This window comes from Protopterus annectens, chromosome 3.part1 (assembly GCF_019279795.1).
Source record: "Protopterus annectens isolate FY-2018-M chromosome 3.part1, PAN1.0, whole genome shotgun sequence".
In the NCBI taxonomy this organism is placed as follows: domain Eukaryota; kingdom Metazoa; phylum Chordata; order Ceratodontiformes; family Protopteridae; genus Protopterus; species Protopterus annectens.
Window position 1 is genome coordinate 605,502,679 of NC_056732.1, and position 13,586 is coordinate 605,516,264.

Consider the following 13,586-nt stretch of genomic DNA (forward strand, 5'->3'; position numbering starts at 1 on the left):
GATTCTGCAGCTGTTCAGCAAAAAGCAGTTCAAGCTTCAGCTTTGGTTTAAGAGATGGCTTCCAGCAATTTAGGGGAAAAATAAATCAAATGTACTCAGAGATGACTAAAATAAACAAAACACTGAAAGAATATATCAATTCAAACAACAAAAGGCTGAAAAAAATAGAAGAAACTTTAACTAGCCATTCAGATGAACTGATAAAACAACAAAAATCAGAGGGTGTCATAAAGAAAAAGCTGACTGAATATGAGGTTTCTCAAGAAGAACTGGAAATCAAAGTCTATACCAACTGTATTGGAGGTACTGAATATTATAAAAGACCTAGAAGAACTGGAAGAGGGATCTTCAGAAAAGGGAAGGAGCAAATTACACAGACATAAATGGAAATTGTGGGAACAATACGTGCATAACAATGTTCAGGTGGAGTGAGTTTTAAGGGAAAGCAGGAATTCAGCGATTTTTTATAATGTTGGAATGATGACAGTAGCAAAGAAAATATATGTGATGTGTATTGTATTTAAATGGAAAACGTTACAATGATTTGTTTTCTTTTCTGTTAATGTATGTCTACCTATATCTTAAGTGATAACTTAAAAAATCATGGCTAGGTCAGAACCACTCCAGTGCAGCACATATGAGGCTATGGAGTTCTGTCTGTGTTACCTGTTTGTTGAGATATTTAAAAATGTGAAAGTTATATTTATATACATTAATATACAAACAAGAGTTAATATCCATTTACCTGCACTAGACAGAGGTCAAATATTAATGTAGTTGAATTTCAATGCCAAGGTATCACCAATAAGTGAACAAAATCCTCCATGCTTTTCTTAAAAGAAGAACAATTTATTCCATAACAAAGATACGTTAAGTGCTTTCACCCACCACAATGTGGGCTTCTTCAGAACATTGTAATTTAAAACACTAAAGCTTAAATTTAAAAATTGGCGCCAAACTTTTTTTCTTTAAAGCTACATACATGCGATTCCTGCTACACATCGTAACAGTGTAACCACTTGTATACTCTCTGTATTAGCACTCTATAAACTCAATATATACTGAATTACATAAAAATGACATAAAAATTACTACTTTAAATTCCATTTCTTATCATTATTGCACATTACCGTATAAATCTGTACAAAACTGATACTATGATTTATGTAATAAAATCACTATTGAATGTAAATCACTAATAAATAAACAATATGTACTTAGAACAGTACGAACATGTAGACAAATAATTTCAGTTATCATGTTACAGTTTGTACAATACTAACACTTCCTTTAAAATGTTCACATTCACATCTATTACCTAACATAACAATCAAATTTAATAAACATGTCAAGCCACTTCTCTACTATATGAATTCAGAATGAAACTGACTATGTCTTTTGTTGTTAATTTACACAGTACCCCTTAATAGTGTGCCTTATTTCATCTCCAGAATAGGTTTGCTGGAAATATGGTCATTAAGACCCGGTAGTGTGGTCGCATCCAAAAATAGTTGCCACCACACTTCCTTGAAACCCAGGAGGGTTTTAAAATTTCCTCCCCTGGCATCCATTCTAATAGTTTCTAGTATAGCAAATCTGAAATCATGTGTCTCACCTACCCTCTCTATATGTCTATACAAGGCACTGTTTGTGTCCTTCCTTCTGATACTGTAAGTGTGATCATATATACGTTTTCTAAAACATCTCTCTGTTCTTCCTATATAAAAACATGCACGTTTGGTGCACTTAGCCATGTATATAAGCATTTTTGTGTTACAAATGCCATATTTGAATCTCACTGTGATATTTGACCCATTCTCAATTTTAATTTTTTCTTTTTCTAAAATATATACACATTGGTTGCAAGACCCACATTTTTTTAGTGTAATTCTTGTTTACTTTATTAGCTCCCATCACTGATAAATAGAAGTTATGTTCTTACCATAACGTTCCATGTTAGTTGTCTTCTTCTCGCCTTCTTTCTTGCTGGATGGGTTCGGAGCCGACCTCGGCTCCGACTCGGCCACTCAAAGCTCGAGAGTTGGTTCCACCGGCTCGAGGCTGCCCCTATATCCCACAATGCTAGGCGTGAATTACCTCAGATCTCGTTTGTGAGCTAGGCCCAGCTAAAAATACAACCAGGAAAACTGGAAAAATTCCACCTCTAAAAACAAGGGGAAGAGAAAGGGTGACCTAAGCCTGATCTAGGAAATATGCACAGCAGAGCATATACCTATCGCAAAGAGGTGGTAGAAAGAGAGGTCACAATCAAACTCCTCTAGGTCTGTCCAGGCCAGGGGGAAGGAGGGTGGGACGAAGAAAGAAGCGAAGAAGACAACTAACATGGAGCGTTATGGTAAGAACATAACTTCTATATGTTAAGTTGTCTAACTCGACTTCATTCTTGCTGGATGGGACCATGTCCCTAGCACCTTGTCCCGGGTGGCCTAACGGAACAGACTCTTGAGAACAGTGGAACCAAAGTTAGCTCTATGTCTAGAAGCTAAATCCAACTTGTAATGAGAAATGAATGTGTGAGGAGTAGCCCAAGTAGCCGCTGCACAAATGGTGTCAATAGGCAGTCTGTCTTGGAAGGCTATAGAAGTAGCCAAAGCTCTGGTGGAATGGGCTTTAGGTTTGCTAGGCAGCTTTTGGTGTCTAATTTCATAAACAAGGGAAATCAGAGATGTTAGCCATCTAGATAATGATACCTTTGAAACTGAAAGTCCCTTTCTGCCTTCTGCATAAGAGACAAAAAGCTGGTCAGATTTTCTGAATTGTTTGGTTCTATCCAAATAGTACCTTAACTGACGGTGAACATCTAGCCAATGCAATTTTTGTTCAGACCTATTAGAATATTCTGGAAAAAACACAGGGAGGTCAATGCTTTGATTTAGGTTAGACGCCGAGGCTATCTTAGGTAAAAAGGACGGGTTCGTTCGTAAAGATACCCTGTCCTTATGGAACAACAGATAAGGAGGTCGACAGCTGAGTGCATGAAGTTCTGAAACTCTTCTGGCTGAAGTAATAGCTACCAGAAAGAGAGTCTTCCATGATAGCAATTTTAAAGAACAGGAAGCTGCAGGTTTGAAAGGGGGGAGAATCAAAGAACTGAGAACTAAATTAAGGTCCCAAGGAGGAGGAGGATTTCTTATAGGAGGTCTGAGTAGAAAAACTCCTTTCAAAAAGGCTTTGCAAAGCTTGTGGGACATTATGGCAGACTCTGAAATGCCAACATGAAAGTTAGATATAGCTGCCAATTGAACTTTGAGAGTAGAAGGAGAAGAACCTGTATGAAAGAGTTCAGCTAGAAAATCCAGAACCATATGGATGGGAGCAGTGAAAGGATCTAAGTCCCTTCCTTGAGCCCAATAGGCAAAACGTTTCCATTTACTCAGATACATTTTCCGAGTGGAAGATTTGTGGGAAGCTATCAAAATATCTCGAACAGAGTGAGATATTTGAGGAAGCCTGGCTAAGGTTGGAACTGGAGGAACCAAGCAGTGAGGTTCAGAGAGGGGAGGGAGCGATGTAACTGACCCGATTGATGGATCAAAAGATCTGGAACTAGGTCCAGATGCCAAGGTTGCTCCAATAGAAATTGATGTAGAAAGGGGAACCAAACCTGCCGAGGCCAGTAAGGAGCAATGAGGATCAATAAGGCCTTCTGAGCGATAGCTTTCTGTATCACTTGAGAGATTAGTGGGAAGGGAGGAAATGCATACAGAAGTCCCCGGGGCCAAACTTGGACTAGAGCGTCTCTGCTGGGCTGGTCTGGTAACGGGAATAGTGTGAAATAATCTCTGCACTTGCTGTTTTGGGGAGTAGCAAAAAGGTTGCAGCAAGGCTGACCCCACTTGAGAAAAATTTCTCTCACAACAGAGTCTTTCAGAGACCACTCGTGAGGCATGAGGATAGCTCTGCTCAACTTGTCCGCGATTTGATTGGACTTCCCGGGGATGTGCGTTGCTATCAGAAACCGCTGAGAAGAAATCGCCCATTGCCACAGTCTGAGTGCTTCTCGACATAGGGGATAGGACCTGGTTCCGCCTTGTTTGTTGATATACCACACTACAGACATATTGTCCGTCTGGATTGCTATCGTTCCCAAGGGAAGAGAGTCTTGAAGGGCTTGCAATGCTAAAAGCACTGCTCTCATCTCTAGAACATTTATGTGCAAGTGGCATTCGTCTGGTTGCCATGTGCCCTGGACAGTCCTGCCCTGATAATGCCCCCCCCACCCGATCAGGGAGGCGTCCGTTGTCAGAGTAGCAACCGGAGGGGAAGGAACAAAGGGTCTTCCCAAGAAGAGCTGAGGGGACGACATCCACCACAGAAGATGATTTCTGCATGTTTGCGTAATCATAATGGTGTGGGACATCGGGAGTTGCAGGTATGACCATTGCGTGAAGAGCATCCATTGAAGGATTCTCATGTGGAATCTGGCTAATGGAAGCAGAGGTATGGCAGCCGCCATAATCCCCAATACTTTCAGAACTAACCTGGCTTTGATTCTGTTGCTGCTGAAGAGAAGCGAGACCAGTTTGTGTATGTCTGTTATTCTTTGATCTGTTAGTCTTGCAGACATGTTGACTGTGTCTAGATTTGCGCCTATGAAGGTAATAGTACGACAAGGCGACAAAACAGACTTTTCGCAATTTATTGAAATGCCTAAATTTTGACAAATGCGAAAGGTGTAGTCCCTGGCCATTAGAAGAAGATGCTTGGTGGGAGCTGTGAGGAGCCAGTCGTCCAAATATGGAAACACCTGGAATCCTTGACGTCTCAGGTGAGAAGCTACCACTGCCATACATTTGGTAAACACCGGGGCAGTGGTGAGACCAAAGGGCAGGGCCCTGAATTGAAAATGACTGGTTCCCAGCCTGAAGCGGAGGAATCTTCTGGAGCGTCTGTTCATTTTTATGTGATAGTACGCATCCTGAAGGTCTATAGAGCACATCCAGTTTCTCTTTCCCAATAGGGGGAGGATGGACTGCAGCGTGACCATCCGAAATCTTGTTTTCTTGACTGACTTGTTCAAGATACTGAGATCCAAAATTGGTCTCCAGTCCCGTTTTCTTTGGAACTAAAAAGAACCTGGAGTAGATTCCGGATCCTAGTTGGTCTGCTGGAACTGGCTGAATTGCTCTTTTTGCAAGCAGCTTTGAAATTTCCAAAGCTGCAAGATCCCTTTGAGCGGGTGGAACATCTGGAAGGGATTTTTTTGATTGGTTTGGGATGCGAACGAAGGGAATGGAATAGCCTTCGGAAATGATGGACTGTACCCACTTGTCTTGAGTCAGGGATAGCCAGGCTTCTGGGTACAGTGACAATCTTCCCCCGACTGCCTCCGAAGGTGGACAGTCGGGCAACACCTCAGGGATGCTGAAAAGGCTTATCGGAAAAGGTTTCTCGATTGCCCTGGTTCTGCGGGCCCCCTCTGCCTCTAGGGCGACGTCTACCATTATTGTTCCCTCCTCTGCCTCTGGAGGGGAACCGACTCTGTGCGTCAGGCAAATTCCCTTGAGATTGTTTTGGAACCACATTTTCCACTTTTCTGGCCTTTGGGGTAAGGTCTAGAAGGAGTAGAAAAACGGACTCTGACGGCAGATAGAGTTTTGCCATCCGTCTCGCACCTAGTCAAGGTTTCTTTCACTTGAGGACCAAAGAGAGATGATCCATCAAACGGGGAGTTAGTGAAAGATGTTTTAAAGGGGTCCGCAAAATTGCATAGTCGCATCCAGGCATGCCGGCGTAAGGCAACACCTGTCCCTGCGGCTCTACTCGCTCCATCAGCCGCATATGACAGGAGGCACATGGAGGAGTTAGCTATCGAATTAAGGGTAGTCAGCTGGGTGTTCATTTTGTCCTGAAAATCTGCAGCTGTAGTATCCTTCAACATCTCACTCGCTTCCTTGATCAAGTCTCTCTGGAGATGGGTGAAATGGCATAGGTAGTTCAGCGAACGCATTGCAAAGGTCGCTGACGAAAACATCCGCTTCCCATACCTGTCCATAGACCTAGATTCTTTGTTAGGGGGATGAACAAGCACTGAAGGATCAGCTAGTTCCTTCTTGGTGGCAGCAGCTACCACCATAGCATCCACAGAAACACCTTTTGTTAGAAATTGTTTGTCAGTTGGTGCTGTTATAAATTTTGAAGGTCTCCTGGGGGTAGGGTCCACTGAATCAGGAGCCGTCCAGGCCTTCTTTGCCACCACCTGCATGAGGGGATCAAAGGGGGGGGACACCCAGGAGGTGGAAGGGCGAGAGCCAAACGCCTCAAGATACACAGATTCATCCTCCGAAGGGTTAAGGGCTGGCCAATTTCCCCTCTGTTTCAGGATCTCTAGAATGTCTGCGAAGGAGATATCTTCAGAAGGGGAACGTGGGGAACCCTCGAAATCCTCTAAATCTGTGTCAGAGGTGACAGACTCAGGTGAGTCTATGTGCTTCCTCTTACACTTTCTCTTCCTAGGGGCTCCCTGCCAATTCAGGGAGGCCTCGAAGAGGATGAGATCCCCACAGGGGATTCTTGAGGAGCTGGCTCTCTGTGGTCTGGGATGAGGGAATGAGTTGACATAACCAAAGGCACCGAAGAGGGAGGGGCGGACGGAGCCGACTGTGGAGTCGAACAAGGTTCCAACACACTCCGCATGACCTCGAACACACCCCTGTCTGGCAGAGCCAGAGGTCCCCGCTCCGAGAAGCTGAGAACCTCCCTCGGCACCGACAGAGATGGCTCCGAGGCCGATGTCGGAGCCGAACTCACCAGTGCCGAAGCACCGAGAGGGAGAGGGGGGTCGGACAAGGGTCCGATGCCACTCACCCCCTCGGAGCCGACGAAGGAAGCTCGGCGCCGAGATTCCTCAAAAGAAGAAATCGGAGCAGACGACGGAGCCGAAGACAATTGTATCGGCTCCGACGCTACCACAGTCTCGGTCCCGAGATGCCCCGGCTCCGAACTCAAAGGAGTCGGAGGAGGAATATTTATAGGAATAAGTTGAGGCATCGACTGACGAGTCGGGCTCTGGAGCATTTGGGCCAGTGCCTCGGACTTTAAAAGTCGACTCACTACCCTCTGGAGGTCATGATCAGAGAGCCTCGATGACCTGGAGGAGTGAGATCTGTGGCTCCGTTCAGACAGCAAGGGAGACGCTGGAGCCGAATGAATGGAGCCAAGGGATGGTGACCTCAATCTCTTTCTAGATGTCGGCTCCGATGGTCTGATCGGAGCCGACCCAGGAATCTCTAATGCCTCGGCTCCGGCCGGAGCCGAGGGAACCACAGATACTGTAGTCAAAGACTCATCGGCTCCAGCCGGAGCCGATGAAGCAGCAGGCTTCGAAGCCTTAGGCCTCGACTCTGAAGCTGGAGCTGAGGTCTTGGAAGCCTTAGAAGGTTTTCCCGATGTAGCAGAAAGGGAACCTTCAGGCTTAAGCAAACCCCTTAATATGAGTTTGTTTCTTCTTTCCTGCAGAACTCTAGGGCTGAAGCCATGGCATACAGCACAAGAGTCCTGCAGGTGTAAAGGTCCCAGGCAGTACACAAAAGAAGTGTGACCGTCTGTCAGAGACATTTTCTGACAGCATGAGTCACACTTCTTGAAGCCTGAGACCTTTGAATCCTTGGACATTTTCAAGGAACCGAAGTGTAACCACACACAGTAACACACACACACAGATTACACTGTTAGAAATCTAAGTAGAATATTTAAAACAAAACTTATGAAAGGTAAGTTAAGTTAAAAATTCCTAACCAAAAAACATACACACCCTAAGGGAGGGAAGGAAGGGCCCGAAGGCCTAAAGAAAGAACTTATTAGTTCTTGAGAAAAAGGGGCTGGATAAAAAGGTAGAAGGGATAATATCCACTACACTAAGGGTAATAAAGGGGATAAACTAAGCTAGCGTAAGTTTAAAAGTTATTAAACTAATCTAATTTTAACTAACCTGGAGCCGGTAGAAAAACACCTCGATCGCTGTAGCGGCAAACGAGATCTGAGGTAATTCACGCCTAGCATTGTGGGATATAGGGGCAGCCTCGAGCCGGTGGAACCAACTCTTGAGCTTTTAGAGTGGCCGAGTCGGAGCCGAGGTCGGCTCCGAACCCATCCAGCAAGAATGAAGGCGAGATAGACAACTTAACATAGTTCGACTGTGTCGTTCCAAATAACTTTTAATGTTTCTTCCCATCTTGTACACAAATCTAGGGTTCTCTCCTATGATATCAGTTAGGGTCTGATCCACCAACATGAGGTTCCAATATTTTATTAATATGCTTTTCACTTGTCCTACCTCTGGGCTGTATCTAAGGATACATGATCTCTGATGTTGCACGTCCATAGTGCTTGACAATAATTTCATATATTTCGAGGGTGAACATTTTCGTCAGACCGGAGGGGACACTATGAGAGCAGCTTGTGCTCCCATTTTTGCGAACCTGGCCATGTTAGACTGGGAAGACACTGTATTGTTTCCCAGTGATTATTTTAGGAGTGTCAAACACTATTCTAGGTTCCTGGATAATATCTATATCCTATGGGATGATAGTATGGAGAAATGTGAGTGTTTCATTAACTTTTTAAACAACAGTAGTGAATTTCTCAAATTCACACACTCTTCCAGCTACAAAGGTATAGCATACCTGGATACCTACATTTATACTCAAGAAGGGGGCTTTAAATCACGTATCCATCGCAAAAGCACATTTTCTAATGACTACCTTGAATATACTAGTTGCCATCCTAAAAAAGGTAAAATATAACATTTTTAAAGGGCAATGCATACGTGCTGCATGCATGACTTCCCATTATGAAGAAATGATTGAGGAAATAACATTTATAACCAGCCTGTTTAAGGAGAGGGGTTATATGTCGAACATGATGAATAATGTTAGATAGTATGTCATACAGGAATGGGGATCCAAGTATAAACCTTTATTAGGGTCATGGAATGCCAGCAATAACAGTCGAATTCAGGGAAGAAGTGATAATCAAGACAGTGTGCAACATCAGAGATCATGTATCCTTAGATACAGCCCAGAGGTAAGACAAGTGAAAAGCATATTAATAAAATATTGGAACCTCATGTTGGTGGATCAGACCCTAACTGACATCATAGGAGAGAACCCTAGATTTGTGTACAAGATGGGAAGAAACATTAAAAGTTACTTGGAACAACACAATCAAACATTAGCAGTGATGGGAGCTAATAAAGTAAACAAGAATTACACTAAAAAATGTGGGTCTTGCAAACAATGTGTATATATTTTAGAAAAAGAAAAAATTAAAATTGAGAATGGGTCAAATATCACAGTGAGATTCAAATATGGCAATTGTAACACAACAATGCTTATATACATGGCTAAGTGCACCAAATGTGCATGTTTTTATACAGGAAAAACAGAGAGATGTTTTAGAAAACATATATATGATCACACTTACAGTATCAGAAGGAAGGAGACAAACAGTGCCTTGTATAGACATATAGAGAGGGTAGGTGAGACACATGATTTCAGATTTGCTATACTAGAAACTATTAGAATGGACGCCAGGGGAGGAAATTTTAAAACCCTCCTGGGTTTCAAGGAAGTGTGGTGGCAACTATTTTTGGATGCGGCCACACTACCGGGTCTTAATGACCATATTTCCAGCAAACCTATTCTGGAGATGAAATAACGTATATTAAGGGGTACTGTGTAAATTAACAAGAAAAGACAGAGTCAGTGTCATTCTGAATTCATATAGTAGAGAAATGGCTTGACATGTTTATTAAATTTGATTGTTATGTTAGGTAATAGATGTGAATGTGAAAATTTTAAAGGAAGTGCTAGTATTATACAAACTGTAACTTGATAACTGAAATTATTTGTCTACACGTTCGTACTGTTCTAAGTACATATTGTTTATTTAGTAGTGATTTACATTCAATAGTGATTTTGTTATTACTGCGGTGGTGGTGCTGTGGTAGCGTTGTCGCCTCACAGTAAGACGTCCTGTTCGATTCTCAGCTAGAGCGTTTTCTGTGTGGAGACATGTGTTAATGGGCGTACCTTTGTTGAAGGTTGTGCATCAGGGCCGGCAACTCAGCACATAAAAATCTACTGCCAATCATTAGCGGACCGGAGTTCCGCTGTGGCGACCCCCAACCGGGAAAGCCGAAAGACACAACAACAAGAGATTTTGTTATTACATTAATCATAGTATCAATTTTGTACAGATTTGTACGGTAATGTGCAATAATGATAAAAAATGGAATTTAAAGTAGTAATTTTTATATAATTTTTATGTAATTCAGTATATATTGAGTTTACAGAGTGTTAATACAGAGCATATACAAGTGGTTACACTGTTGCAATGTGTAGCAGGAATGTGTATGCAGCTTTAAAGAAAAAAAGTTTGGCGCCAATTTTTAAATTTAAGCTTCAGTGTTTTAAATTACAATGTTCTGAAGAAGTCCACATTGTGGTGGGTGAAGGCACTCAACGTATCTTTGTTATGGAATAAATTGTTCTTCTTTTAAGAAAAGCACGGAGGATTTTGTTCACTATTGGTGATACCTTGGCATTGAAATACATACATTGTGTTTTACCATTTGTTTGCAATTAATGTAGTCGAGTTTGACATTGTGTAAGCTTTAAGATGAAATCTTTTAAAACCTTGTACATAGCATGGTTTTGGAATTATAGATGCAAATATGAACAAGGAATATTTGACACCTAGAGAAGTCAGTAAGAGTTAACTGCAGATGCACCTGGAGGTGTCACTCAAATGTAATGAGTTAAGACCTGTACCAGCTCCATCGGGGGATGGCCGGGAGATTAGGAGGTGGTTGTTCGACTTGGAGATGGACATGGGGCACTGGGTAAGAAACAGTAAGATGATGCATTAAGGAGAAAAAACTCCCCCCCCAAAAACATGTCTAGGTCAGTGGAGATGGGTTTACACCATTTCTCACAATCTTGAGTTCCGGTATTTTATCCACTGGTACATGTTAAATTCTAAGGACTGAGCTCTTCTGGAAAAAGATAACTTCCCTAAGGGCTTCAAGACTACAGTGTAAAGAAAGGCATGCTAACATTATAACAATCTACTAAGCACAGACCCTGTTAACTTATAAAATTACTGTTCTCCTTAGAAATCTTTGCAGTACTCCAATATACAAAATGGTGGCATCATTAAAATAAAATCATTAATGCTGAAATAGAGTACCAAATCAGTATTTTCATCTATGTGGTCATCGGTTAACACTTTCTTGCAATACAACAGCAGGGGAATGGCAGAAATTAACCATTTCTTATCTGAGTGAAACACAGCACGTTTACAAAAAACAGGTATCATTTCAAACATCACTTGGCAAAGATCTAAAAATAAGTTTCCAGGGAAGGAGCAGAAACCTAACCAAGACAATCTTCAAACTCATGTTTATTACTCAAAAACTATTTCCTCACAGAAGTCTTCAAATACTATTACTGATTCACTGACAACCTTCAGTCCTTTCCCACTAACGACAAAGTTCACAGATGACTCTCTTTTGCACAGATGCCTCTAAAGTGGGCAGCAGAAGCAGTTGCAGCACCAGCAGAGGGTGGTATGAATGGGCCTAGAAAAGCCTTTCATCTATTGATGAAAACAAACAAACAAAAAAATAAACAAAAAAACAAAAACAAACAAACAAAAAAAAAACATATATATATATATATATATATATATATATATATATATATGTATATATATGTGGTCTACTTCAGATCACTGAAATCCCATTTCACTGAAATTCATTTCACCGAGACCAAATCACCTAATTTTCAAAGTAGTGAAAGTTCATTTGACTGAATCTCATTTCAATGAATAGTAAGCTAAAGACCTGATGTGGGTTCATATTTGCCTTTAACTTATTTTGATAGAAAGAATTTCTGTAACTCACAGTGCTGAGTGTAATACTGATAGTCATGTAGAAAGTAGTGTTGTAGTGTTTCTAAATGTGGGTATGTCTCTCTACATTTGTATGAGAAGTATCTAAAGTAATACGGTGGATGTTTTGTGCGTTCTCAGCAGTAGTGGCAGCATGTAGAGTACTGTGAGGCAAGTAAAAGGTATATGCCCTTTTCTCAACTGTAGTGTGATCTTGGAGTTGGGGATGTGTGGAGGGCCCACCCCCTCACGTTCGGGGTGTGGGGGGCATAGCTCCCCCACTTAGTTTGGTTTTATACTGTCTGGTTTCTGTTAAGAGGATAAGTAAGTATTTTATAAGTTGTGGAAAGAGATAGTTATTAGTTTTGTGAGTGTGTTTGTCTATGGTTTTCCATTTAGTCTTTTGAAATTGAGCACTGCAAGCTGTCAGTGAAATGAGATTCAGTGAAATGAGTTGCCAGTATTGTGAAATTTAGGTGATTTGGTCTCGGTGAAATGAAAGCCTGTGAAATGGGATATCAGTGATCTGAAGTAGACCCATAAATAAATTAGAAGTTATGTACTCACCATAAAGTTCCATCTGAGTAGGTACTTCATTTGTCTGCAACCTGTGGGTCTCGGATCTGACCTCGGATCCGACCGGCAGCTTTCCAAGCTTCAAGATCCAAGCTCCTAGCTCCTCCCCTCTACCCACAATCCCCTGTCACCACCACACTACCTCAGACCGGTTTTGCTGTATCACCTGAAAAAACCTGTAATAAACAGGTTCAGATATTCTCAAGAATCATAAAGATCCTAGAAACCCGATACAGGTTAGGGGGATGGCAGGGGAGGATGGTTGCAGACAAATGAAGTACCTACTCAGATGGAATGTTATGGTGAGTACATAACTTCTAAATCTGAAGTAGTTACTTCATTTGTTCTGCAACCTGTGGGACAGAGTCCCCAGCTACCTAAACAAAGAAACCTGGGTGGTCTATGGAAGGATATTCTGAAGCACCATGAGCCAAAGGACGCCCTGCTTCTAGATATCATGTCCAGCTTATAATGAGAAATAAACGTATGAGCAGAAGACCAAGTGGCTGCTGAACATATGTCGTCCAACGGCATCCTGGACCAGAAGGCTGCAGAAGTTGCGATGGACCTTGTGGAATGTGCACGGATTTTGAATGGGGTTGTTTTGCCTGATGCCTTATAAGCCTGAGAAATACACTGACAAATCCAATTAGCCAGTGTCACTTTGGATATAGGTTTTCCCATGTATGAAGGAGCAAATGACACAAAGAGTTGATCAGCCTTACGAACATCTTTGGTCCTGTGCAGGTAAAAACGTAACTGTCTATGTATGTCTAGTGTATGCAACATGTATTCTCCCTTATTTTGAAAATTTTTGAAAAACACTGGCAGATTGATAGTCTGATTGATATTTGCCACAGTTGCCACTTTTGGTAAGAAAGACGGGTTAGTCCTGAGAGACACTCTGTCATTGTGGAAAATAAGATAGGGAGGTTTCATGCAAAAAGCTTGGAGCTCTGAAACCCTTTTAGCAGAAGTTATGGCTACCAAGAATGCTGTTTTCCAGGACAGAAATTTAAGGGGTACAGAAGCTGCAGGTTCAAATGGAGGTTTCGTTAAGGCTTGCAGAACAAAAGTTAAGTCCCAAGGGGGAGTCA

General features: G+C 42.0%; 1 protein-coding gene across 2 annotated transcripts in view; it reads right to left on the minus strand.

Moving 5' to 3' along the window:
• ATP9B (ATPase phospholipid transporting 9B (putative)) overlaps nt 1–13,586 on the minus strand; it is a 4,837,291-nt gene that overhangs the window by 224,892 nt on the left and 4,598,813 nt on the right. The gene's annotated exons all lie outside the window — the stretch shown is intronic.